Here is a 25731-nt window from a genome sequence, read left to right as displayed (position 1 = left end):
ATTTTCGAAGTAATACTCCACTGAATAATTCCATTGATAAAGTAAGATAAATTCCATGCATACATCCCAGCAAAGAGAGAAAGAAATGAGAGAAGTTCCTTTTAACATAGTCTGTTTACTTTAATGCTTCTTCTCAGGAAGAGGACTATGCCGGAAAGGGCAAATCCTATAGCTCTTGGACTGATGTGAACCTCTCACTGGAACCTCAGAGGTTCCCAGAATGAAAGCAGCATAACAGTTAGGAAAGATGCTTCAGGATATTCATCCAGCAAGAAATAAGGAATTTTGAGATATAACCAAGTTGGAGTGAATATGGCATCCTTGAATGTCCTGCAATTGTCCTTCTATGGAGAATGTAACAGACTATTGAAGAAATCTTTAAAGAGTTTTTGCAGCATTAGCATTGTATAATGCACAAAGGACATACCAATGGTAGTGGCAAGTGGTAGATGTGCCAGTGAGGTGTTTTTATACCTGCGCTGAATCACAAGGACAGTGGATATCCCAATAATAGTCAAGTCTTTTAGAAAGGCCTTGTAAGTTGTCAGCAAGTGTGCGCCCTGACCTTGCTAAGTTAAGACAGAACAGCATTCACTGACGAACACCAAGTTTCTGAAGCACAAGTGGTTCTGCTCGTGCACTGCAGGACACTGAGAATGCAACTCTGAAAAGGCCGATATTAATCGAATAGCAAAAAATTTCCCACACAATGCAAGGATGTGGTTCACTTCATCTTCAAAGGGCATCTGAGCAGCTTCCACATTCATCATTATTTTCCCCTTCAACTTCCTGATTCACTCTTCTAGCTCCACTAATCCTTATTCCCTTCCTCACAGCACCTTTCCATGCAAAGACAGAAAACCCAACATCTGCATTTTCACCTTTTAAAAAGCTTCTGCATTTTTGAGTTTGGCTTCCTTTCAATGTTGTTCGACAAATCGGCAGCACTCCCTCAAGTTTCAAGAATCTCTTTTCCTTATAATCAATAACTTACCTGGTAATCAGTCTCTACACTTTGAAAAGCCTCCTCAAACGCGCATGAGATCTACTCTTCTCCCTTGCCCCTCTCTCACACCATACTATCCATTAGCATCAATGTTCACCGAGTAAAGCTTCTTGCAATGTCATTAAGTTCCAGCAAAATTGTGACATTGAGCATTAAGCTGTGATTCAATCAGGATTCCAAAATAATATGAATGTGCACTTATGGGCCTGAACCAGTTTGATTAACTTCAGTTCCCTCAATGCTAAACTGCCTCCACAAACCTATGGACTTAATTTCAAGGATTCCACCACTCAGTATTATGTATTGACTTAAAAAAAATATTTGCATGATTTGTCTTCTTTTGCATGCTAATTGCTAATCAGTCTTTGTTATTTATAGTTTTTCATAAATTCTTTTGTATTTCTTTATTTTCCTTCAAATGCCTTCAAGAAAATGAATCTCAAGAAAAAAGTGACATATACACACTTCGATAATAAATTTACTTTGAACTTTAATAAATTGTAAACAAATAACAATAAACATTACACAATACACAATACAGTGGATTCCCGTTAATTGGGACACATTGGGACCAGTACATTTTGGTCAATTAGCCAAAATTTCATGGAAATAGTTACAAAGGCAACCAACCATTTAACTGAGTAAAAAATTATGTATTTAAATAAAACACAGAACAAATTAAAATGCTATCAAAACTACTGCAGTACTATAAAACTGAATTAGTTACCTCTAGTTATCATATTCTTTTGATTGACTGTAATTGAACAAAATCAGCGCAGGCATCCAGTGTAGATAATGGACTGCCTTCATACAACATTGGACAATTGTTTCCTACACATCTTCATTTGCATTGTAATATCAAAAAGCTTAATAGTTCCAAATTAGTGAAGTAGTGAAATCGTTTCATTTTCACTCTCGACCATTTCTGGCCTTCTCCAAGTCTAAATGCTTGAAACCACAGTGAGCAAAACAGTTCTGAATTGTCTTACTGTTTATTTCTTGCCAATTTTCAGTGACAAAAAAAAAGTACTGCTTTTTGAACACAAGCATATGCAACTGACGACATTTAAAAACTGTTCATTCTAAGCACAGTGTATTTTCTGACGGCCACAAAGAGCACACATCTGACATTAGTTAGGAATTGTTCGGCAACAGTTTCCTGCCCGAATAAAGACCATAACACCATCAGACACAGGAGCAGAATTAGCCATTTGGCCCATCGAGTTTGTTCCGCCATTCAATCATGGCTGATCCCTTTTTCGCTTCATCAGTCCCACTTCCCAGCCTTCTCCCCTTAACCCTTGATACCATGTCCAATCAAGAACCCATCAATTTCTGCCTTTCTCCACATCTGTTTTGAATGAACACCCTCCTATCCTGAGGCTGTGCCCTCTTGTCCTAGACTCTCCCACCATGGGAAACATCCTTTCCACATCTACCCTGTTCAGGCCTTTCAACATTCAAAAGGCTTCAATGAGATCTCCCTTCATCCTTCCAAATTCCGGCGAGTACAGACCCAGAGCCATCAAATGTTCCTCATATGATAACCCCTTCATTCCTGAGATCATCCTTGTGAACCTCCTCTGGACCCTCTCCAATGCCAGCACATTCTTTCTCAGATGAGAAGCCCAAAACTGTTCACAATACTCAAGGTGAGACCTCACCAATGCCTTGTAAAGCCTCAGTATTATTTCCTAGCTCTTGTATTCAAGACCTCTTGAAATGAAGGGCATTTGCCTTCAGTACCACTGACTTAGCCTGCAAGTTAACCTCAAAAGGTTCCCATGTCCCTTTGCATCTCAGATTTTTGGATTTTCTCCGCGTTTAGAAAAGTTTGCACATTTATTTCTACTACCAAAGTGCAAGACCATACATTTTCCAACATTGTATTTCATTTGCCACTTGCTTGCCCATTCTCCTAATCTGTCTCAGTTCTTCTGCAGACTTCCTGTTTCCTCAACACTACCTGCCACTCCACCAATCTTCGTATCATCTGCGAACTTGGCAACAAAGCCATCTATTCCATCATCTAAATCATTGATATACAGCATAAAAAGCTGTCCCAACACTGACCCCTGTGGAACACCACTACTCACTGGCAGCCAACCAGATAAGGATCCTTTTATTCTCCCTCACTGCCTCCTACCAATCAGCCAATGTTCTAACCACGTTAGTAACTTTCCTATAATACCATGAGCTCTTAACTTGGTAAGCAGCCTCATGTGTGGTACCTTGTCAAGGATCTTCTGAAAGTTCAAATATACAATGCCCACTGCATCCCCTTTATCAGTCCTTCTTGTAATCTCAAAAAATTCCAATAGGTTTGTCAGGCAAGGTTTTCCCTTGAGGAAACCATGCTGACTCTTGTCCTGTGTCACCGAGGACTCCATAACCACATCCTTAACAATTGACTCCAACATCTTCCCAAACACTGAGGTCAGGCTAACTGGTCTATAATTTCCTTTCTGCTGCCTTCCTCCTTTCTTAAACAGTGGAGTGACATTTGCAATTTTTCAGTTCTCAGGCACCATGACAGAGCCCAATGATTTTTGAAAGATCTTTGCTAATGCCGCCACAATCTCTACCACTACCTCTTCTACCTCTTTCAGAACCCTAGGGTGCAGTTCATCCGGTCCGGGTGACTGATGTACGTACCTTTAGGTCTTTCAGCTTATTGAGCACCTTCTCCCGTGTAATAGTAACTGCATTCACTTTTCTTCCTTCACACACTACAAAATCTGGCACACTGCTAGTGTCTTCAAAGTGAAAAATACTCATAGCAGTCCTATTTCTAAGCAGTCCTATATCAACTCTCTTCTTTTTTAAAAAAACATATTTGAAAAAGCTTTTACAATCCACGTTGATATTGTTTGCTAGCTTGCTTTCATATGTCATCTTTTCCCTTCTAATGATGCTTTCAGTTGCTCTCTGTAGGGTTTTTAAAAGCCTCCCAGTCCTCTATTTTCCCATTAATTTTCGCTTTATTGTATGCCCTCTTGGTGGTGGTGATTGTTGTAATGTGAGCATTATTAAAAGTAAATTAATACTAATTAAGATAATGGGGGGTTTTACTTCTGGTGTGCTTTGTATATAGTGTCCCTGCCATGCCGTGCGGGTTGTAAAATTCCCTGTATATACATAACGGTTTTGAAGTATGAGATAAAGTGATTTCTTTGGGCATGAAGTTGTCGAGTGTGCCTTTTTCAAAGTAGAAGTTACCACATATTTTTGGCAACGAGGTGAACTGGTTTTGTGGACGTGTGGGCGCGTTTCGAGCGGGAGCAGCAGCGCTAATAAGGGGCCTCACGTTCTGATGGCTACGTTTGGAACTATCGTTGATTTTGTGGACATGACGGAGGACTGGCCGGAGTATGAGGAAAGGTTGGGACACTTTTTCTGTGCTAATGGAATTACGGAGGAAGCCAAGAAGCGCTCTATTCTCCTGAGTATGTGTGGGGCAAAGACTTACAAGCTAATAAGGAATTTAGCTGTACCGCAGAAACAAGGGGACATTCCATATAACAAACTGGTCAAGCTCGTGGGGAACCACTACAACCTGAAACCTTCTGTGATAGTCCAACAGTGTAAGTTTCACAGCTGTTTCAGGAAGCCAGGTCAGTCTGTGGCCAATTTCGTGGCCGAGCTTCGGCAGCTGTAGGAGCATTGTGATTTCGGAACGGTGTTGGAAGACATGCTCCATGATCGATTGGTATGCAGCATTAATAATGACAACATACAACGCCGCCTGTTAGGGGAAACCCCACCACTGACTTTCAAGAAAGCCTTAGTGATTGCCCAAGGCATGGAGATGGCTGCTAATAATGTCAAGGATATCCAAAAAGGACATGGGGCGGGGGGGGGGGGGGGTTGTAGTCAGCGGCAGTGCACCAAGTCAGGAGGGAGACCGGTAAACAGGCAAAGCGGGTGGAATGTTTCCGGTGTGGAGGGATGCACTATGCAAATAATTGCAAATTCAAAGACACTGTCTGCCATGCTTGTAGCAAAAAGGGACATCTAGCTAAAAAGTGCAGGAGTTCGAAGGGTAAGATTAAGCCTGGGCAGGGGAAAACTCAACAGGCTCAGGCAGCCACACACCATCTAGAAGATGCAGACGAAGAGGCAGCGTGTGCCTACAACATGTTTGCAGTGGAAACAGATGAGGAACCACCTGAACCGTATTATGCCAGTCACTGTCAGGGGAAAGGACATTAAGTTTGAGATTGATTAAGGGGCTACTTCATCGGTCATTAGTGAGGAGACCTGCGGGAGGACATGGGGGTCCAACCTGCCTCCCATTAGACCGTCAAAGCTCAAACTTAGGACCTATACGGGGCAGCCCATACCTCACTTAGGGGTGTTATATGTGGACATTTCAGCCGAGGGTCAGAAGGTTGAAGCCAGGCTAGTGATAGCTAAGGGCAGGGGGCCCAGTCTTTTGGGTCACGATTGGCTTTGGAAAATCCAACTAAACTGGCATGAAATTAAGTATGCACACACGACGGAGGACATTCTGCAGTGGTACAGTGACGTTTTCAGGGACGAGCTACGAACACTGAAGGGTGTGACAGTGAAACTCCATGTCAACCCTGAGGCCACACCACGTTTCTTTAAGCCCAGGTCGGTGCCCTATGCCATGAAAGGCAAAGTCGAGGAGGAGCTGGAACGTCTACAGAGGCTGGGCACTATTGAGCCCCTCCAGTTTTCAAAGTGGGCGGCACCCATTGTTCCAGCTTTGAAGGCAGACAAAACGGTGAGGGATATGTGGGGATTATAAGCTTACGGTGAATCAGGTCTCTAGGCTGGAGGAGTACCCATTGCCACGGGTGGATGACCTGTTTGCGACCCTGTCAGTGGTAAGCTGTTCACAAAGCCTACCAACAGCTGTTGCTCGATGAGGATTCGAAGGAATACGTCACAATTAATACGCTCAAGGGATTATTTAAGTACAATTGCCTGGTATTTGGAGTGGCATCCAGCCCTGCCATTTTCCAAAGGACAATGGACACTTTGCTGCAGGAGATTCCACACGTAGCAGTGTACCTTGATGATATTTTGATCACGGAAGCTATGGAGTAGAGCATCTGGCTAATTTAGAACGGGTGCTGAAGAGGCTCTCAGATGCAGGGCTGTGGTTGAAACGCGGAAAATGTGTGTTCCTGGCATTGAGTGTGACTTACCTGGGACACAAGATCACAGCTGAGGGGCTTTGCCCTGTGGAGGACAAAGTGAGAGCTATTAAAGAAGCCCCAAGCCCTAAGACTGTCACGGAACTCGGGCAAGTGTTTGCAGTCCACGGGTTGCCTGACACTCTGGTCGCTGATAATGGCCCAACATTCACCAGTGAACTGTTCAGTGAGTTCATGTAGCAGAATGGCATTTGTCACATTCGGACAGCCTCTTTCCACCCAGCCTCCAATGGTTTGGCTGAGTGGGCTGTTCAGACAGTGAAGGCAGGCCTGAAGCAGATGACAGGGGACTCTCTTAGTATTCGGCTTTCACGCTTCCTGTTTAAATACCACCTCACGCCACAGACTACGACTGCCCGCACTCCTGCAGAGATGCTGATGGGGCGTAGGCCCAAGTCAGGAGTGAACCTGCTGCGCCCGGACGTGAAGGCTCAAGTGAGACAGACTACGGTGGGAGCATGTCCACCAGTGACTTTGCCAGAGGGCGAGATGCTGGCAGAGGGGTCGGGGTCCCCTGAAGAGATGGACATTCTCACGCAGACACACAGACTCCTCTCATGCCCCTAACACCAGAGCCACCGAAAACACCCTCACCAGCGGTTCCTGCTGGGTCACCAGGGGGTAGTGCGCAGATCACAGCGCACTCGTAAACCTCCTGACAGACTGAATCTTTGACGGGACAGTTTTTTTTGTTGTTGTTTGATTGAATGTTGAATCTTTCGTGTTTTCCAGATGTTTTGTATTGGTAAACTGTTGCTGAGATACTGGTATAAGTTTTCAGGGGTATGCAAATTAATAACACCACTGTTTTTATTTCCTAGTTTTTCACATTTGGGGATGTTGGATTTTAAAGGGGGAGAAGTGTTGTAATGTGAGCATTATTAAAAGTAAGTTAATACTAATTAGGATAATGGGGGGGGGGGTTTACTTCCGTTCTTTTTACTTCTGGTGTGCTTTGTATACTGTATAGTTTTGTATAGTGTCCCTGTCATGCCGTACGGGTTGTGAAAGCCTCTATATATAAATTATGGTTTTGAAGTTCGAGATAAAGTAGTTTCTTTGGCATGAAGTTGTCAAGTGTGCCATTTTCAAAGTAGAAGTTACTACAGTGATGCAGTGGCATCAGCACTGGACTTCAGGGCAGATGGTTCTGAGTTCAAACCCAGCCGGGTCCCAACCTGGGCAGCAGCAGTATCTGTGCAGAAGAAAGGCCTGGCAATCTATCTCTGCATCTTGCCATGATCCTATGGTCCATGAGGTCATGAAGAGTCAGACTTAACTAAAATGACTTAACAACAACAACAACAACAACAACAACAAATGCCCTCTCAAAAGCTGCATTGTGTCCCAAATAAAGAAAGAGAATCCTGGCTATTTTCTGAATTGGCTTTTGTTCTTTAAAAGTTGTCACAAGTAAGTGGCAGCCCTGATTAATTGATGGGCCAATTAACCAGGATCCACTGTACTCTCATCATTAAACCTTCTGCAGAAAATTACCTCAAACAGGTTTAGTCAGAAGCTAATTCTTTACTCAGGTCACACATTGCTGCAAGCAAACAATATACACTTTGATCTTAATTTTTCAACACATGCTGCAATTACCTCTATAACACCAACACAAGTCCTGCCCAAACCACACATTTATGTAAAATGCTATATAGACCAGTTCTGATTATTATTTTGATTGCATCACATTACACTACACAGACTATTCAGGACTTACAGTATATATCAGATAGAATTTATCAGTTTGCATGGTTTACAAATGGCAACAGTTTTACTAAATTGAGCTTAGAAGTGTTTTAGATTAGATTTGTTTAAAACACAAGTTACAAGTAATGTGATACTTAGTGTAAATCTCAAAGCTAATGATATAGTTCAAAGTACAAAGTACTGTATGTATAAATTATACAACCTTGAGATTGGTCTCTTTATAGGCAGCCACAAATTATGAAACCCAAAAGAAGCCATTAAAAAAGACCAACAAACACCCAATGCACAGAAAGAGGGGAAAAAACCACAAATTGTGCAAAAAATAAAAGCAAGCAAAAACATTCAGAACAAAAGCGAGTCTGTAGGCACAAAGCCCAGAGCAGTGGAGCAGGCCCACAGCGTCAGCCTCCGTTCGTCACACAGCAGGGTAAATCATTGCGGAGCTCACAGACATGAAGCCTGGAGCAATGGAGCAGGCCCACAGCGTCAGCCTCAGCGCTGCAGACCGTGGAGTAAACGTCACGGAGTAGTGAGCAGAACCAGCTCGACCTTCGCCTCCGGTTCTGACACCCTGCCTTTTCAATACTTTCAGCACGGTGTTTAAATCAGCAAAACATCGGGTCATCCCTCGCACTAGGACCCAGGCCCTGTTGCATTGATACGCTTTGGGACTGGACCCTGCCACCATGTTGCGGCCCGCACCCAACCTTTCTGAATCGGCCCAGAGTATAGATCGATTGATCAAATCTCCATTTAGGTGGACGGGCTCCGAATCTGCTCTGTCTTTTTGCCACTTTGTACACCCCGACTATCTCAACCATGTCTTGACCTTGCTCCAACTTTGCATCACACCTGCATGCCTCGATCCTTGAGTCAGCCTTGTGTTCGCTCGTCTCTTCATTGTTTACGGTGATCATTTACCACAATTTTTACATTAGATTATGAGGACACACAGTCCTCTTTTATTGTCATTTAGTAATGCATGCATTAAGAAATGATACAATATTCCTCCGATGTGATATCACAAAATACAGGACAGACCAGGACTGAAAAACTAACAAAAACCACATAATTATAACATATAGTTACAACAGTACAACAATACCATAATTTGATGAAGAACAGGCCATGGGCACAATAAAATACTTCAAAGTCTCTCGAAAGTCCCACGTCTCACACAGACAGGAGAAGGAAGAAAACTCTCCCTGCCATGCCTGACCACAGTCCGACTCTGAGTCGTCCGAAAACTTCGAGCTCCGATCAGCCCTCCGACACCGAGTACCGAGCACCATCTCCGCCGAACGCTCGACCCCAGCCTCGGTTGCCAGCAGCAGGCAAAGCCGGGGATTTTGGGGCCTTCCCCTCCGGAGATTCTCGATCGCACAGTAGCAGCGGCAGCGAACCGGGCATTTCAGAAATTTCTCCAGACGTTCCTCTGTGCTTCTCATGTCTGTCTCCATCAAATCAGAATTGTGCACGGCATCCTACTTACAAATACGATATCATTTCACTGGAGAGCTGCGCGCGCTGCGTCACACCGCCATCTTCTCCTCCCGCCACAGAAAATGTGTTATTAATGAAGTATTTAGTTGTATTGTGTTAATATACATGTATGATATAAACGTATATACCAGGAAATGAAGAAACTGAGACAAATCACACTCATAATTTGAACGCCTTACAGACTAGACAGAAAAGTATGAAAGGCAAATCAGTTTTGACAAATTTTGAGAGCTGAAGTTGTATAAAGCAGGTTTGATAGGGGTTCCTAGTCTGCTGAGGGCTAGATCTGTGGCATGCAAGTCCAAGGTATGACTTACCGAGGGCTATCTCAAGATCAAAGAAACAATTCTGAATGAGATTGGAGGTGGAATCCAATGCACTTCAACTCTGCCAGGGTTTGCAGGTCATTACTTCTTACAAAGCAAAACCCATCATCACCATGAATGGCAGCAATGCTTCACTCTCAGACGAGCTCAACGCTTCTTTTCTCGCTTTGAAAAGGAGAATAAAACCACAGCTATGAGGGTCCCCGGAGCATCCAACGATCCCATGATCTCTGTCATGGAGGCCATCATGAGTCAGCCTTTCAAGACGGTGAACCTTCGCAAGGTGACAGGTCCCAATGGAGTAGCTGGTAAGGCTCTGAAAACCTCTGCCAACCAACTGGCGGGGGCGTTGAAAGACATTTTCAATCTCTTGTGGTTACAGTCGGAAGTTCCTACCTGCTTCAAAAGGGCAACAATTATACCAGTGCCCAAGAAGAACAGGGAGAGCTGCCTTAACGACAGTCGTCCAGTAGCACTCACATCTACGGTGATGAAGTGCTTTGAGAGGTTGGTTATAGCTAGAATTAACTCCCGTCTCAACAAGGATCTGAACTCACTGCAATTTGCCTATTGCCACAATAGGTCTACGGCAGATGCGATCTCATTGGCTCTTCACGTGGCCCTGGATCAGCTGGACAATACAGATACCCTTGTCAGGATGCTGCTCAGCATTTAACACCATCATTGCTACCCTTCTGATCAAAAAGCACCAGAAACTGGGCCTCTGCAACTGGACTCTCTACTTCCGAAACAGAAGACCACAATCTGTGCAGATCAGAAATAACATCTCCACCTCACTGACAATCAACCCTGGTGCACCTCAGGGCTGTGTGCTTAGCCCACTGCTCTACTCTCCCTATTCCCATGACTGTATGGCTCAGCAAGCTCAAATACCATCTATAAATTTGCTGAGTGATACAACCATTGTTGGTAGAGTCTCAGGTGGTGACAAGAGGGCATATAGGAGCGAGATATACCAGCTAGTTGAGTGGTGTCGCAGTATGACCAAAGAACTGATTGTGGGCTTCAGAAAGGGCAAGACGAGGGAACGTACTCTAATCTTCGTAGAAGGATCAGAAGGGGAAAGAGGAGGCTATTTCAAGTTCCTGGGTGTCAATACCTCTGTGGATCTGTCCTGAACCCAACATATCAATGCAGCTACGGAGAAGGCACAACAGAGGCTATATTTCATTAGGAATTTGAGGAGATTTTTTTGTCACCAAAAAAAAAACTCACAGATTTCTACAGATGTACCATGGAGAGCATTCTATCTGGCTGCAACACCATCTGGCATTGGGGTCGGGCGGGGGGGGGAGGTGGTGGTGGGGGTGTGGCTATACACAGGAATCAGAATCAGGTTTATTATCACTGGCATGTGATGTGAAATTTGTTAACTTAGCACAGCAGTTCAATGCAATATGTAACATAGAAAGGAAAAATAAAATAATAAAGTAAATCTTATTCAGTATACTTTATACAGTAAACGTATATTAAATAGATTAAAAATCGTGCAAAAAACCGAAATACTATGTGTTTTAAAAAAAGTGAGATAGTGTCCAAGGGTTCAATGTCCATTTAGGAATCGGATGGCAGAGGGGAAGAAGCTGTTCCTGAATCGCTGAGTGTGTGCCTTCAGACTTCTGTACCTCCTACCTGATGGTAACAGTGAGAAAAGGGCATGCCCTGGGTGCTGGAGGTCCTTAATAATGGACACTGCCTTTCTGAGACACCGCTCCTGGAAGATGTCTTGGGTACTTTGTAGGCTAGTACCCAAGATGGAGATGACTAAATTTACAACCCCCTGCAGCTTCCTTTAGTCCTGTAAACTTGAAACTGCTCACTCTCTCCACTTCTGATCCCCCTCTGAGTAGGTCTCTGTCAAAAGTAGCTGCAGAAAGTTGTGAACTTAGTCATCTCCATCATGGGCACTAGGCTCCATGGTATTCAGGACATCTTCAAGGAGCAAAGCGTCAAAAACAAGGTATCCATCATTAAGGATCCCCATCACCCAGAACATGCCCTCTTCTCATTGCTACCATCAGGGAGAAGTTACAGGAGCCTGAAGGTACATGCATTCAACTATTCAGGAATAGCTTCTTCCCCTCTGCCATCCGATTTCTGAAGACATTGAACCCATGAACACCACCTCACTACTTTTTTTTTATTTTTGTACTACTTATTTAACAGATATATTTACCGTAATTGACTTTTTTCCATTCGATATTACACGGTGCTGCTGCCACAAGGACAACAAATTTCACGACATATGCCAGTGATATTAAAACTGATTCTGATTCCTGCTCCTACCCGTGCCATGTGCTAGTGTGGTCAGAAATAGGAAGATCATGCAGTTTAAAATGTGTCTAAGGAGATGGTGTGGGCACATGGCCAAGTGGTTAAGGCGTTCAGCTAGCGATCTGAAGATCGTGAGTTCTAGCCCCCGCCGAGGCAACGTGTTGTGTCCTTGAGCAAGGCACTTAATCACACAGTGCTCTGCAACGACACTGGTGCCAACCTGTATGGGTCCTAATGCCCTTCCCTTGGACAACATCAGTGTTGTGGAGAGGGGAGACTTGCAGCATGGGCAACTGGAGAGTGAAGACTTTCCAGGCACAGATCCGTGGTCTCGCAAGACTAACGGATGCCTTTTATTTATTTATTTACAGAGATGGTGCAGGAGGGAGGGCTTCAGATTTTTGGATTATTGGGCTCTCTGCCAGTGAAGGTGGGGCCTGTATAGAAGGGACAGTTTGCATCTGAACTGGAGGGGAACTAATATCCTTGCGAGAAGGTTTGCTAGTGCTGCTTGGGGGTAGAGGTTACACTAGAGTTGCAGGGGACAGAAATCAGAGAGTCCGAGCCGATAGTGTGGCGGTTAAGCCTACATACAAAGTCAGGAGTCGAAGGATTGAACAGAGCAGGACTAATGTTCTGAGTTATGCGTATTTTTATACAAGGGAATTTGTAGGTGCAGTGCATTTGAATTTGATAAGGTGTCATATAAAAGTCTGTGACGCAACAGCCCACAGTATCAGAGGGAGTGTATTATCAGTTATTGAAGACTGATTGTCACAGAGAAGCTGGTGAATCAGAATAAGTAGGTGTTTTTCCATTTGACATGGTAGATGTTGGGAAAGCCTGAGAAGAGAAAGTTACAAGAGGTGGAAGATGGGGGAAGGGGGGAGAAAGAGGTGAAGTCATTTAAACAAATAAGTACGGATTTCTGGAATTCTCTACCCCAGAGAACTGTGGGTCGAGGGCAGATCATTGGAGGTGTTTAAGATTTTTTTTGAATGATCAGGAGATTTAGAGCTGTTGGAAACTAGTACTGCAAAGGACATTAAGTTTATGACAGATCAACCATAATCATATTGAAAGGTGGACAGGCTGGAGGGGGCAGGAGATCCACCCCTACAATGTGTTCTTATTTTCTCCTCCACATTAAATTACTTTCCCTCCTAAAATGTTTATTTGGAAACAAAAATCACTGTCTAAGTGGTTATTACTCTTGGGAAATCCTGCCATGGTTTAAAGCAGGCTATTCCAACTGGCTGTCATTTCTCTCGGGGGAAAAAAAAGGTAACTTAGGAGCAATCTAATTGAGATCTTTAAAATTATTAAGGGTTACGATCAAGTGATTGAGAGAAAATGTTTCATCTTGCAGAAAAAGAACTCAAATAGAGGCCACCAATTTAAGATAACCATCAAGAAATCAACAGGGAATTCTGAAGAAACTTGCTTAGATAAAGTGTAACAAGAATGAAGAACTTATGAACACAGAGCAAAGAGATAAAGCAAACAATACAGACACATTTAAGAGAAGAATAAAGGAATAGGGGACTGCAGTACAGTCGGCCCTCCTTATCTACGGGGGATTGGTTCCTGGACCTGCTGCAGATACCAAAAAATGCAGAGGCTTAAGCCCCTTATTTAACCTGTCTCAGCGCGGGTGGACTTTAGGACCCGGGGGAGCTCAGGACCCAACGCCCGCGGCTGAATCCGCAGTGTTTCTGTTCCGTTGACTGAAAACAATCACGACTGAAAATAAAGTGGAAATAATACAGCAATCGAAAAGAGGTGAAACGCCATCGGTCATTGGAAAAGCGTTAGGCTACAGTCGGTCAACGATTGGAACAATTTTAAAGGATAAAGTGAGAATAATGGAGCATGTGAAAGGCCCTGCCCCGATGAAAGCTACAATTATTACTAAGCAACACAGTGGTTTAATTATTGAAATACATACATTTCTTAAGTGTTTTATATGCATAGAAAGGTAAAATATATACTAAGACAAACATTTGACTAACTGACGCTAAGTAATACCGGATGTATCTGTTCCAACTTACGTACAAATCTGACTTAAAGACGGACTCAGGAACAGAACTTGTTCGTAACCCGGGGACTGCCTGTACTTTAAAATCATCTCTAGATTACTTATAAAAACTAATACAATGTAAATACTATGTAATTAGTTGTTATATTGTATTGTTTAGGGAATAATGACAAAAAAAAAAGTCTGTACATGCTCAAACAACAAGTGCTGGAGAGAGAACTTCCGGGTTTTCCCAATCCGCGGATGGTAGAATCCGCGCAAGCAGAACCTGTGGATAAGGAGGGCCGACTGTAATAGGTTTAGATGAGGTAAGAAAGGATGTGGTAAGAGTAGAATAAAGGAGCTGCCAAGGACTCACAGGTGTGAATGGCTTTTTTTCTTAGCAGATACTTGGAAATTAGTCCAAGATATTGAAAATGATTAGACCATTCTGCTGTTGCTCCTGCTGAGGTCAGATCAGAAAAAGGCCTTTACATCTTCATTATATTGCCTTATACGGGTTTCTTTGGAAGTCAACTCTGTTATGAAATTTTCCATTATTTCCTTACTTGGATTCTCGCTTCCTTTATCTTTAAACTAGACAATGGGGTGACCCGTTGGGGCACCCTTTGAGAGAAGGGTAGTGCAGTCTGATGTGACCAGAATGAATACTAAATTTTCCTGAATGCTATTGGTATCGCTTTGCTTTGGAAACTGAAGAAGAAAACCTCAGTTTATTAAAGAAGAACGATGCGTAGCAAAGCAAATATAGCTCCTCCTCGTTTAATGAAGGACACTTTTGATGGAATCATTTCTGGTTTATCTGCCACCCTTGTGCCTCTTGTTGTCATTCTGGAGACGTGCAGTCCTTTCATCCCCCGTCTCTTCATCTCTTCTGCTGTTTGTTGCTTGTCTCTGATCCTGGAGACGTGCATGCCTCTCCTCCTCTGTCTCTTCTTCTCTCATCTTTTTTTGTCCTGACTCTTTGATCCTGGAGCCGTGCAGCCCTGGCCTCATCTGATTCTTGGTCTCTCTCTCTCCTTGCCACTTCTCAACGACGTTTGGCATCATCCCTTGACCATAATGTCCCCCTTCCCTCTCCACGCGGCATAATTAGGCTGACAATAATGCTGGATAGAAGACACGAAGCAGTAACACCAAAGGATGCTGATTATTCTTGATGATATGGCTGGCACTCTCCTAAATGGACGTGATATAGTCACCGCTCTCCTTTGACTGCAGCAAAGGGTTTTATGGGTGTCTCAAAGTAAGTCATTACAATAAGATTTAATTTTCTCTTATTGATGGGTGGCAGTTAGATCTGTCCCAATCCTACACATGCTGATGGTGATTAGCAGAATGTGACCCCACGAAATAGAGCTGCCCTGCCCTTTTGCTCCGGTAGGTGTCGCTGCTGAGGCAGGCCGTGCGCATGCGTCGGGCTGTCGCGTCCCGATTTCCATGATGGCGGATCAGCTCTCGGGTTAAAAGGGAGCCTGTTGATTTTTGAAAATGAGCAATTTTATACCAATATATAACCCTGAACTTTGCCTGCATTCTGTAAATTAGCGCATTTTAATTTGATTTAGCCAAAAAAAGTGCTGCTGTAATGCACTATTTGCACTAATTGGAGGCCACAAACAGACAGACAGAGCATGAGAGTTTTAGTAGTATATAGATAAACTAACTGACAATGTGGTGGTCAAACATACTTTGAGAATTTGGTTACAGTTTAGAAAACATTTTGGTTTATTGAGATTCTCCCTCTCGAGTCCCATCTTTTCTAATTGTTTTTTTTTAAAAACCATCTTTAATTGACTTACCTTTTAAAGAATGGGATAGATTGGGTATTAAATGATTTCAGGATTTGTTTGATGGAAGGAATCTCTCTTCTTTTGTGCAACTTTCAACAAAATTTAACCTTTCCAATACTCACTTTTTTCGATACTTACAGATTAGAGATTTTTTAAGATCTCAATTACATACATTTCCTACCAGTCCAGATAAGAATATAATAGATGCAATTTTTAATTTTTAATCTGAAACCCTTTGACAATGGTTCAATATCTTACATTTATGGTCTGCTGTTGGGACTGAAAAAGGCCTCTTTAGATATAATTAAAGGAGACTGGGAAAAGGATTTACAGATTTTCATATCTTAAGAGAGCTGGAAGATTATTTTAAAATTGATTAATTCTTCATCGTTATGTGCTCGTCATTCTTTATTACAATTCAAAGTGGTACATAGAGTTCATATGACTAAAGACAAGCTCTCTCATTTCTACGCAGATATTTCCCCTAACTGTGATAGATGTACTAATGGAGTGGCCACACTAATTCATATATTTTGGACATATCTGAGCCTTAAATAATTTTGGAAAGATGTATTTCAAACTTTTTTTGTACTTTTCAAAGTTAGTTTTAAGCCCAATCCTTTGACTGACATGTTTAGTATTGTTGAGGATAGTGCTACAAAATTGAAGCCATCTAATTTGCGGGTATTGGCCTTTATGTCTCTTATGACCAGGAGGACGATCTTGCTCAAGTGGAGGGAGGCCGCCCCACCCACGCATGTTCAATGGCTATCTGATGTTATGTTGTGCCTTGACCTAGAGAAGATTCATTGTTCGATTTCTGATTCTAAACATGATTTTCTAAAGTTATGGGGACCCTTTGAGTTATTTTCATAATCTTTGAACTGTTATTAAAGTATGGATCTGAGCCATTATTATTATTATAATATTATATGGTAAGATATTTCTTTTTTTTTCTTTTTTTTTAACCAACCAACTCATTTTGGTAGTGGGGGTAGATTTTTTTTTAAAAATACAATTATTTTATTTTATTTCATTTCATAATTCAATCTTTTTTTCTACATGATTGATTTGGAATATGGGATACTGTGATCATATTACTGTGGTTTAAATGTAATGTAATTTGTATTACTTGTATCCGTATGAATTTTGTATTTGTATTTATGCAATTTATATAATATAATAAAAATATTGAAAGACAACTTCACTAACATACAAGGAACTCAACAGGTCAGGCAACTTCTATAGAGATGGATAAACAGTTGTTGTTTTGGGCCAACATCCTTCGTCAGGACTGAAGAAGGGTTTTGTCCTGAAATGTTGACTGTTTATCCATTTCATAAGAACATAAGAAATAGGAGCAGGAGTAGGTCATCCAGCCTATCGAGCCTGCCCCACCACTCAATAAGATCATGGCTGTAAACTCAGCTCCATCTACCTCCTTTTCCCCATAACCCTTAATTCTCTTCCTATGTAAAAACCTATCTAACTGTTTCTTAAATATATTTAGTGAAGAAGCCTCAACTGCTTCCCTGAGCAGAGAATTCCACAGATTCACCACTCTCTAGGAAAAACAATTTCTCCTCATCTCTGTCCAAAATCTTCTCCCCTGAATCTTGAGGAAATGTCCCCTAGTTCTAGTTTCACTTACCAATGGAAACAACTTCCCTACTTCTATCTTATCTATCCCTTTCAAAATTTTGTATGTTTCTATAAGATCCCCTCTCATTCTTCTGAACTCCAGAGAGTACAGTCCCAGGTGACTCAATCTCTCCTCATTGGTTAACCCCTTCATCTCTGGAATCAACCTGGTGAACCTCCTCTGCACTGCCTCCAAAGCCAGTATATCCTTCCTCAAGTACGGAGACCAGAACTGCAACACAGTACTCCAGGTGCGGCCTCACCGGTACTCTGTATAGCTGCAGCATGACCTCCCTGCTCTTGAATTCAATCCCTCTAGCAATGAAGGCCAATATTCCGTTTGCCTTCTTAATAATCTGTTGTACCTGCAAGCCAACTTTTTGAGATTCATGCACAAGCACTCCCAAGTCCCTCTGCACAACAGCATGCTGCAATCTTTCACCATTTAAAAAATAATCTACTCTATTATTCCTTCGAAAGTGGATGATCTCGCATTTACCAACGTTGTATTCCATCTGCCAGACCTTGGCCCACTCACTTAACCCATCTATATCCCTCTGCAGACCCTCCACATCCTCTGTACAATTTGCTGTTCCACTCAGTTTAGTGTCATCAGCAAATTTTGCTACGTTACACTCAGTTTCCTCTTCCAAATCATAAATGTAAATGGTAAACAGCTGCGTGCCCAGCACTGACCCCTGTGGCACCCCACTCACCACAGACTGCCAACCAGAGAAACACCCATTTATACCAACTCTCTGCCTTCGATTGGTTAACCAATCCACTATCCATGCCAATACACTTCCTCCAACTCCATGCATCCATATCTTATTTATAAGTCTCTTGTGCGGCACCTTATCGAACGCCTTCTGGAAATTTCCATAGATGCTGCCTGACCTGCTGTGTTTCTCCAGCATTTTGTGTGTGTTGCTTTGGATTTCCAGCAGCTGCGGACTTTCTCATGTTTAAGATTTCCATCTTCATGTAGTTGAATCTTCACAAATCAAAATGCTAATTCATTTTGTTCATCAACTATTATAGAAGAACCATTTTTTTTCATTATCCATTACTCAAAAGGTCCATCAGTGATCCCCATTTGCTCAAATTACTCCAGTCTTATCTAGCCCTTCTACACAAACCCTGTACTTAATCAAACCCTTTAAACTACATATTCTAAACATGTTAAAGAATGGGGTACACTTTCTGTGACAGCTGTTTCACAAGCACTTCGTCCTCCATTATAACTTTCATTATATTATCAACCATCTGCCTTACTTCCAATCTTGTGCACCTCAAGTTGACCAGCCCACTAACAATGGCAGGCTTTGTGGTCCCCACAATCCGCTCCAGAATAGCTCAGTGTTTGATACTCAGCTCCCTCTTCATCTGCTTACATCTTAGTGACATTATCCTTTTCACATCTTTTGCTATTGATGCACAGTTCAACATTACCACAACTCTTGATTCCATCGACCACTTATTCTGAAGCCTGCTCCATTCAAGATGCAAGTAAACATTAAATTGTTTCCAGCAGGCTACTGATGTCGAGTTATTCAGCTTCCACCAAACATAGCTAAAGTCACACCATTCAGAGTCAGCAAGAACTCACTCACAGCCAGGACTCGATGCAATCTGTTCTTTGCAGATCTAACCATTATATCTGTTTTACTCTTGTAAATCTAAACACTATAACGCTAGGATAGCCTTGCACCGTATTGTCCTCCTGCGGAGCACTTTGTTCTGTATTCTGCTGTTGCCTTCCCTTAAACAAACCTCACTGTGCTGTAAAAATAAAATGATCTGTTTGGATGGCATGCATAGCAATTTTTTTAAGCTGTCCCTTAGTATCTGTGGCAAAATAAAGGAATTGGCTAATTTTCTTTTGTCCACCTTCCAGCATTAATGTTACTCATTTCTCAGTTAGCCTTCAGAAAATTCTGTTGGTTTTCTTTGAACACTGAACTGCAATGATGGCTTGGATATAATCAAGCAAGGTCCACTGGAGGCTGGAGGTCTGCCCTGGGGTTAAAGGACTGTCTATGTGTGTGGGCAGGCGGGAGGGAGGGAGGAACAGGGCCTGTTTTGCTGCTTATTGTGTTCCATTTTGTAGTTAGAAACACAGCTTGGAATAGGCCCTTCTGGCCTTCAATCTGCCCCTCCCAGCAACCCCCGATTTAACCCTAGCCTAATCACAGGACAATTTACAATGACCAATTAACCCACCAAACAGTAAATCTTTGGACCATGGGAGGAAACAGGACATGGAGAAAACCCACATTCTCCATGTGGAGGACATACGGACTCCTTACAGATGACGTTGGAATTGAACTCCAAACTCTTGACGCCCTGAGCTGTAATAACATAGTGTTAACCGCTAAGCTACCGTGTTGCGCTGTGTTATTCTGCTGAGCACTGTGGTCATGCTATGTCGGCGCCAGAATATGTGGCAACACTTGCAGGCTGCCCCCAGCACACCCTCAGGCGAGTTTGTTAATGCAAAAGATGCATTTCACTCTCTGTTACAATGTACACAAGATCCAATGCCTCCACCATCGACGAACAGCTGCAGCAGTGTGTACCATCTACAAGATGCACTGCAACACCACGCCAGAAGTCCTAAGGCAGCATCTTCCAGACCCATGACCACTACCATCTAGAAGGACAAGAACAGCAGATACCTGGGAACACCACCACTTGGAAATCTCCCTCCAAGTCACTCACCAACCTGACTTGGAAACATATCACCGTTCCTTCATTGTCGTTGGGTCAAAATCAAGGAATTCTCTCCCCAACAGCACTGTAGGGGTACCTACACCTCAGGGACTGCAGCTCATCACCACCTTCTCAAGGGCAACTAGGTATGGGCAATAAATGCTGGCTTAGTTGGTGATGCTCATGTCCCGTAAATAAAAAAAAATAATTATTGCAAGCACCTCCAATCAATCCCACTTGAACGTATTTGGGTCCCATTGGTTTAGGATTGAAAAAGTGTTTTATTAAATTTACCTCAGTATGTTCTCTCCAATAGGTCTGTTGGAGAATTGGCCATCTTACTCCAAATAAAACTTATGTTCCAGAGCTCCATTCCTTTCACAAGAATGAAGTAGAAAATCTATTTTTCTGCTGAATCCACATTTGGCATGACATCTAAAACTTTGACAAACTTCTGTAGGTACGCTGTGGAAGGTATCCTGATTGGCTACATCATGGCAAGTATGGAGACACCAATGCCCAGGAATGGAAAAGCCTACAAAACATAATTCATTCAGCCCAGTGTATCACAAGAAAGGCCCTCTTCACCATTGAGCACATCTACAAAGAGTACTGCCACAAGAAAGCAGCATCTGTCATCAAGGACCCCACCATCCAGGCCATGTTCTCTTCTTGGTGTGACCAACAGGAAGGAGGTGCAGAAGCCCTAGGTCCCACACCACCAGGTTTAGGAGCAGTTATTACCCTTCAACAATCAGGCTCCTGAACTTGCATGATAACTTCACTCACTACAACACTGAACTGTCCACTCAACACTACGGACTGACTTTCAAGGACTCTACAACTCAGGTTCTCAGTATTTATTTATATTGCATAGTTTGTCTTCTTTGTCATGTTTCTTCATAGTCTGTCAGTGTCAGCACTGTGCAAAAGTCTGAGGCACATACAGTGCCAATATAAAGTATTAACCCCACCCCTCCGCTTCGGAATTTTTCATGTTTTACAACACTGAATCACAGTAGACTTAATTTGGCTGTTTTGACGCTGATCAACAGAAAAAGACTAATTTGTGTCAAAGCGAAAACAGACATAGAAACATAGGAAACGTACAGCACAATACAGGCCCCTCGGCCCACAAAGCTGTGCCGAACATGTCCCTACCTTAGAACTACCTAGGCTTTACCCAAAGCCCTCTATTTTTCTAAGCTCCAAGCAGCCATCCAGGAGTCTCTTAAAAGACCCTATCGTTTCCGCCTCCACCACTGCCGCTGGCAGCCCGTTCCACGCACTCACCTCTCTGCATAAAAAACTTACCCCTGACATCTCCTCTGTACCTACTTCCAAGCACCTTAAAACTTTGTCCTCTCGTGTTACCCATTTCAGCCCTGAGGAAAAGCCTCTGACTATCCACACGATCAATGCCTCTCATTATCTTGTACACCTCTAGCAAGTCACCTCTCATCCTCCGCTGCTCCAAGGAGAAAAGGCCGAGTTCACTCAACCTATTCTCATAAGGCATGCTCCCCAATCCAGGCAACATCCTCGTAGATCTCCTCTGCACCATTTCTATGGTCTCCACATCCTTCCTGTAGTGAGGCGACCAGAATTGAACACAGTACTCTAAGTAGGGTCTGACCAGGGTCTTGTATAGCTGCAACATTACCTCTCGACTCTTAAAACTCAGTCCCATGATTGATGAAGGCCAATGCACCGTATGCCTTCTTAACCACAGAGTCAACCTGCGTAACAGCTTTCAGCGTCCTATGGACTCGGACCCCAAGATCCCTCTGATCCTCCACTCTGCCAAGAGTCTTACCATTAATACTATATTCTGCCATCATATTTGACCTACCAAAATGAACCACCTCACACTTATCTGGGTTGAACTCCATCTAGCACTTCTCAGCCCAGTTTTGCATCCTATCAATGTCCCGCTGTAACCTCTGACAACCCTCCACACTATCCACAACACTCCCAACCTTTGTGTCATCAGCAAATTTACTAACCCATCCCTCCACTTCCTCATCTAGGTCAGTTATAAAAATCACAAAGAGTAAGGGTCCCAGAACCGATCCCTGAGGCACACCACTGGTCACCGGCCTCCAAACAGAATATGACCTGTCTACAACCACTCTTTGCCTTCTGTGGGGGCAAGCCAGTTCTGGATCCACAAAGCAATGTCCCCTTGGATCCCATGCCTCCTTACTTTCTCAATAAGCCTTGCATGGGGTACCTTATCAAATGCCTTGCTAAAATCCATATACACTACATCTACAGCTCTACCTTCATCAATATGCTTAGTCACATACTCAAAAAATTCAATCAGGCTCGTAAGGCACGACCTGCCTTTGACAAAGCCATGCTGACTGTTCCTAATCATATTATGACTCTCCAAATGTTCATAAATCCTGCCTCTCAGGATCTTCTCCATCAGCTTACCAACCACTGAAGTAAGACTCATTGGTCTACAATTTCCTGGGCTATCCCTACTCCCTTTCTTGAATAAGAGAACAACATCCGCAACCCTCCAATCCTCCGGAACCTCTCCCGTCCTCAGTGATGATGCAAAGATCATCGCCAGAGGCTCAGCAATCTCCTCCCCTGCTTCCCACAGTAGCCTGGGGTACATCCCATCCGGTCCCAGTGACTTGTGCAACTTGATGCTTTCCAGAAGCTTCAGCACATCCTCTTCCTTAATATCCACATTCTCAAGTTTTTCAGTCCACTGCAGGTCATCCCTACAATCGCCAAGATCCTTTTCCGTAGTGAATACTGAAGCAAAGTATTCATTAAGTACCTCCACTATTTCCTCCAGTTCTATAGACACTTTTCCATTGTTACAATTGATTGGTCCTATTCTCTCATGTCTTATCCTTTTGCTGTTCACATACTTGTAGAATGCCTCGGGGATTTCCTTAATCCTGTCCGCCAAGGCCTTCTCATGGCCCCTTCTGGCTCTCCTAATTTCATTCTTACGCTCCTTCCTGTTAGCCTTATAATCTTGCAGATTCACATCATTACCTAGTTTTTTTGAACCTTTCGTAAGCTCTTCTTTTCTTCTTAACTAGATTTACAGGAGCCTTTGTGCACCACGGATCTTGTACCCTACCATCCTTTCCATGTCTCATAGAACATATCTACTCAGAACCCCACACAAATATCCCCTGAAGATTTGTCACATTTCTTTGGTACATTTCCCTGAGAACATCTGTTTCCAATTCATGCTTCACTTTCCTGCCTGATAGCCTCATAGATCCCCCTACTCCAATTAAACATTTTCCTAACTTGCCTGTTCCTATCCCTCTCCAATGCTATGGTAAAGGAGGCAGAATTGTGATCATTATCTCCAAAATGCTCTCCCACTGATAGACCTGACACCTGACCAGGTTCATTTCCCAATACCAGATCAAGTACAGCTTCTCCTCTTGTAGGCTCATCCGCTTTACTCATGATTCTCCTCGCATTAAAATTGACACACCTCAAACCATCGGACTGAGCGCATCCTTTCTCTATCACCTGCCTATCCTCCGTTTCGCACTGTCTCCAAACTTTCTCTATTTGTGAGCCAACCTCCCTTTCCTCCGTCACTTCAGTTCGGTTCCCACCCCCCAGCAATTCTAGTTTAAACTCTCCCCAATAGCCTTAGTAAACCTTCCTGCCAGGATATTGTTCCCCCTCTACAAAGTGTTCTAAATTACAAACATAAAATGCTTAATAATTGATCGCATAAGTATTCACCCCCCTTTAATATGACACACCAAATCATCATAGGTGCAGCCAATTGGTTTTAGAAGTCACATAATTAGTTAAATGGAAATCTGTTTTTGGAGACCTGTGTGCAGTCATAGTGTTTCAATTGACTGTAGTAAAAATACACCTGTATCTGGAAGGTCCAACTGCTGATGAGTCAATATCAAGAACATAATAAGATCATAAGAAACAGGAGCAGGAGTAGGCCATCTGGCCTGTCAAGCCTGCTCCGCCATTTAATAAGATCATGGCTGATCTGGCCATGGACTCATCTCCACCTACCTGCATTTTCCCCCATAACCCTCAATTCCCCTACTATGCAAAAATCTATCCAACCTTGTCTTAAATATATTTACTGAGTTAGCCTCCACTGCTTCATTGGGCAGAGAATTCCATAGATTCACCACTCTCTGGGAACAGTAGTTCCTCCTCATCTCTGTCTCAAATCTACTCCCCCAAATCTTGCTGCTATGTCCCCTAGTTCATGTCTCCCCCTACCAGTAGAAACAGCTTTCTTGCCTCGAACTTATCCATCCCTTTCATCATTTTATATGTTTCTATAAGATCTCCTCTCATTCTTCTGAATTCCAGCGATTCACAGACCCAAGCAACTCGATCTCTCCTCATAGTCTAACCCCTTCATCTCTGGAATCAATCTGGTGAACCTCCTCTGCACTGCCTCCAAAGACAGTATATCCTTTATCAAGTAAGGAGATCAGAACTGCAAACAGTACTCCAGGTGCTGCCTCACCAGTACCTTGTACAGTTGTAGCATAACCTCCTGCTCTTAAATTCAATCCCTGTAGCAATGAAGGCCAACATTCCATTTGCCTTCCTGATAGCCTGCTGCACCCGTAAACCAACCTTTTGTGATTCTTGCACAAGCACCCCCAAGTTCCTCTGCACAGCAGCGTGCTGCAATTTTTTACTATTTAAGTAATAATCTCTTCCATTTTTCCTGCCAAAGTGGATAACCTCACATTTACCAACATTCTACTCCATCTGCCAAACCCTTGCCCACTCACTTAATCTCTCTGCAGACTCTCCGTATCTTCTACACAATTTGCTTTTCCATTCAATTTAGTGTCATCAGCAAACTGAAATACACTACACTCGGTCCCCTCTTCCAGAACGTTAATGTATATAGTATCCTGACAAAAATTACACCATGAAGACAAAAGAACACTCCAAGCAACTTCGCAAAAATGCTATTGAAAAGCACAAGTCTCAGGAGGTGGATACAAGAAGATCTCCAAGTCACTGAGTATCACTTGGAATACAGTGAAGTCAATCAACACGAAATGGAAAGAATATGGCACAGCTTTAAATCTGCTTCAGGCAGGCAGTCCTCAGAAACTGAGTGACCGTGCAAGAAGGGGACAAGTGATGGAGGCCATCAAGAGACCGCTGACAACTCTGGAGAGGTTACAAGCTTCCATGGCTGAGATAGGAGAGACTAAGCATACAACTGTTGCCTGGATGCTTCACCAGTTGCAGCTTTATGAGAGAGTGGCAAAGAGAAAGCCACTGTTGATAAAAAAAATTAGATGAAATCTCACTGGGGTTTGCCAGAAAGCATGTGGGAGACCCTGAGGTCAGCTGGAAGAAGGTTCTATGCTCTGATGAAACCAAAATTGAGCGTTTTGGTCTTCAGACTACACGCTATGGTTGGTGTAAGCTCCGAGACTTATAATATATATCACTACAGAACGTATCTCTGATGCTTCCTGCTCCCTCCCGTCACCCTTCCCATTTTCCCCAACCATGA

General features: G+C 43.0%; 1 protein-coding gene across 2 annotated transcripts in view; it reads right to left on the bottom strand.

Annotated features, from left to right (window-relative positions):
• The window catches only part of LOC134343909 (myosin-IIIb), a 182234-nt gene that overhangs the window by 149446 nt on the left and 7057 nt on the right, over window positions 1-25731 (bottom strand). The gene's annotated exons all lie outside the window — the stretch shown is intronic.

The sequence above is a fragment of the Mobula hypostoma genome, chromosome 3, assembly GCF_963921235.1.
Source record: "Mobula hypostoma chromosome 3, sMobHyp1.1, whole genome shotgun sequence".
Lineage (NCBI taxonomy): Eukaryota > Metazoa > Chordata > Chondrichthyes > Myliobatiformes > Myliobatidae > Mobula > Mobula hypostoma.
Note: the sequence above shows the minus strand (reverse complement) of the source record. Positions and strands in the feature narration are given on the sequence as shown.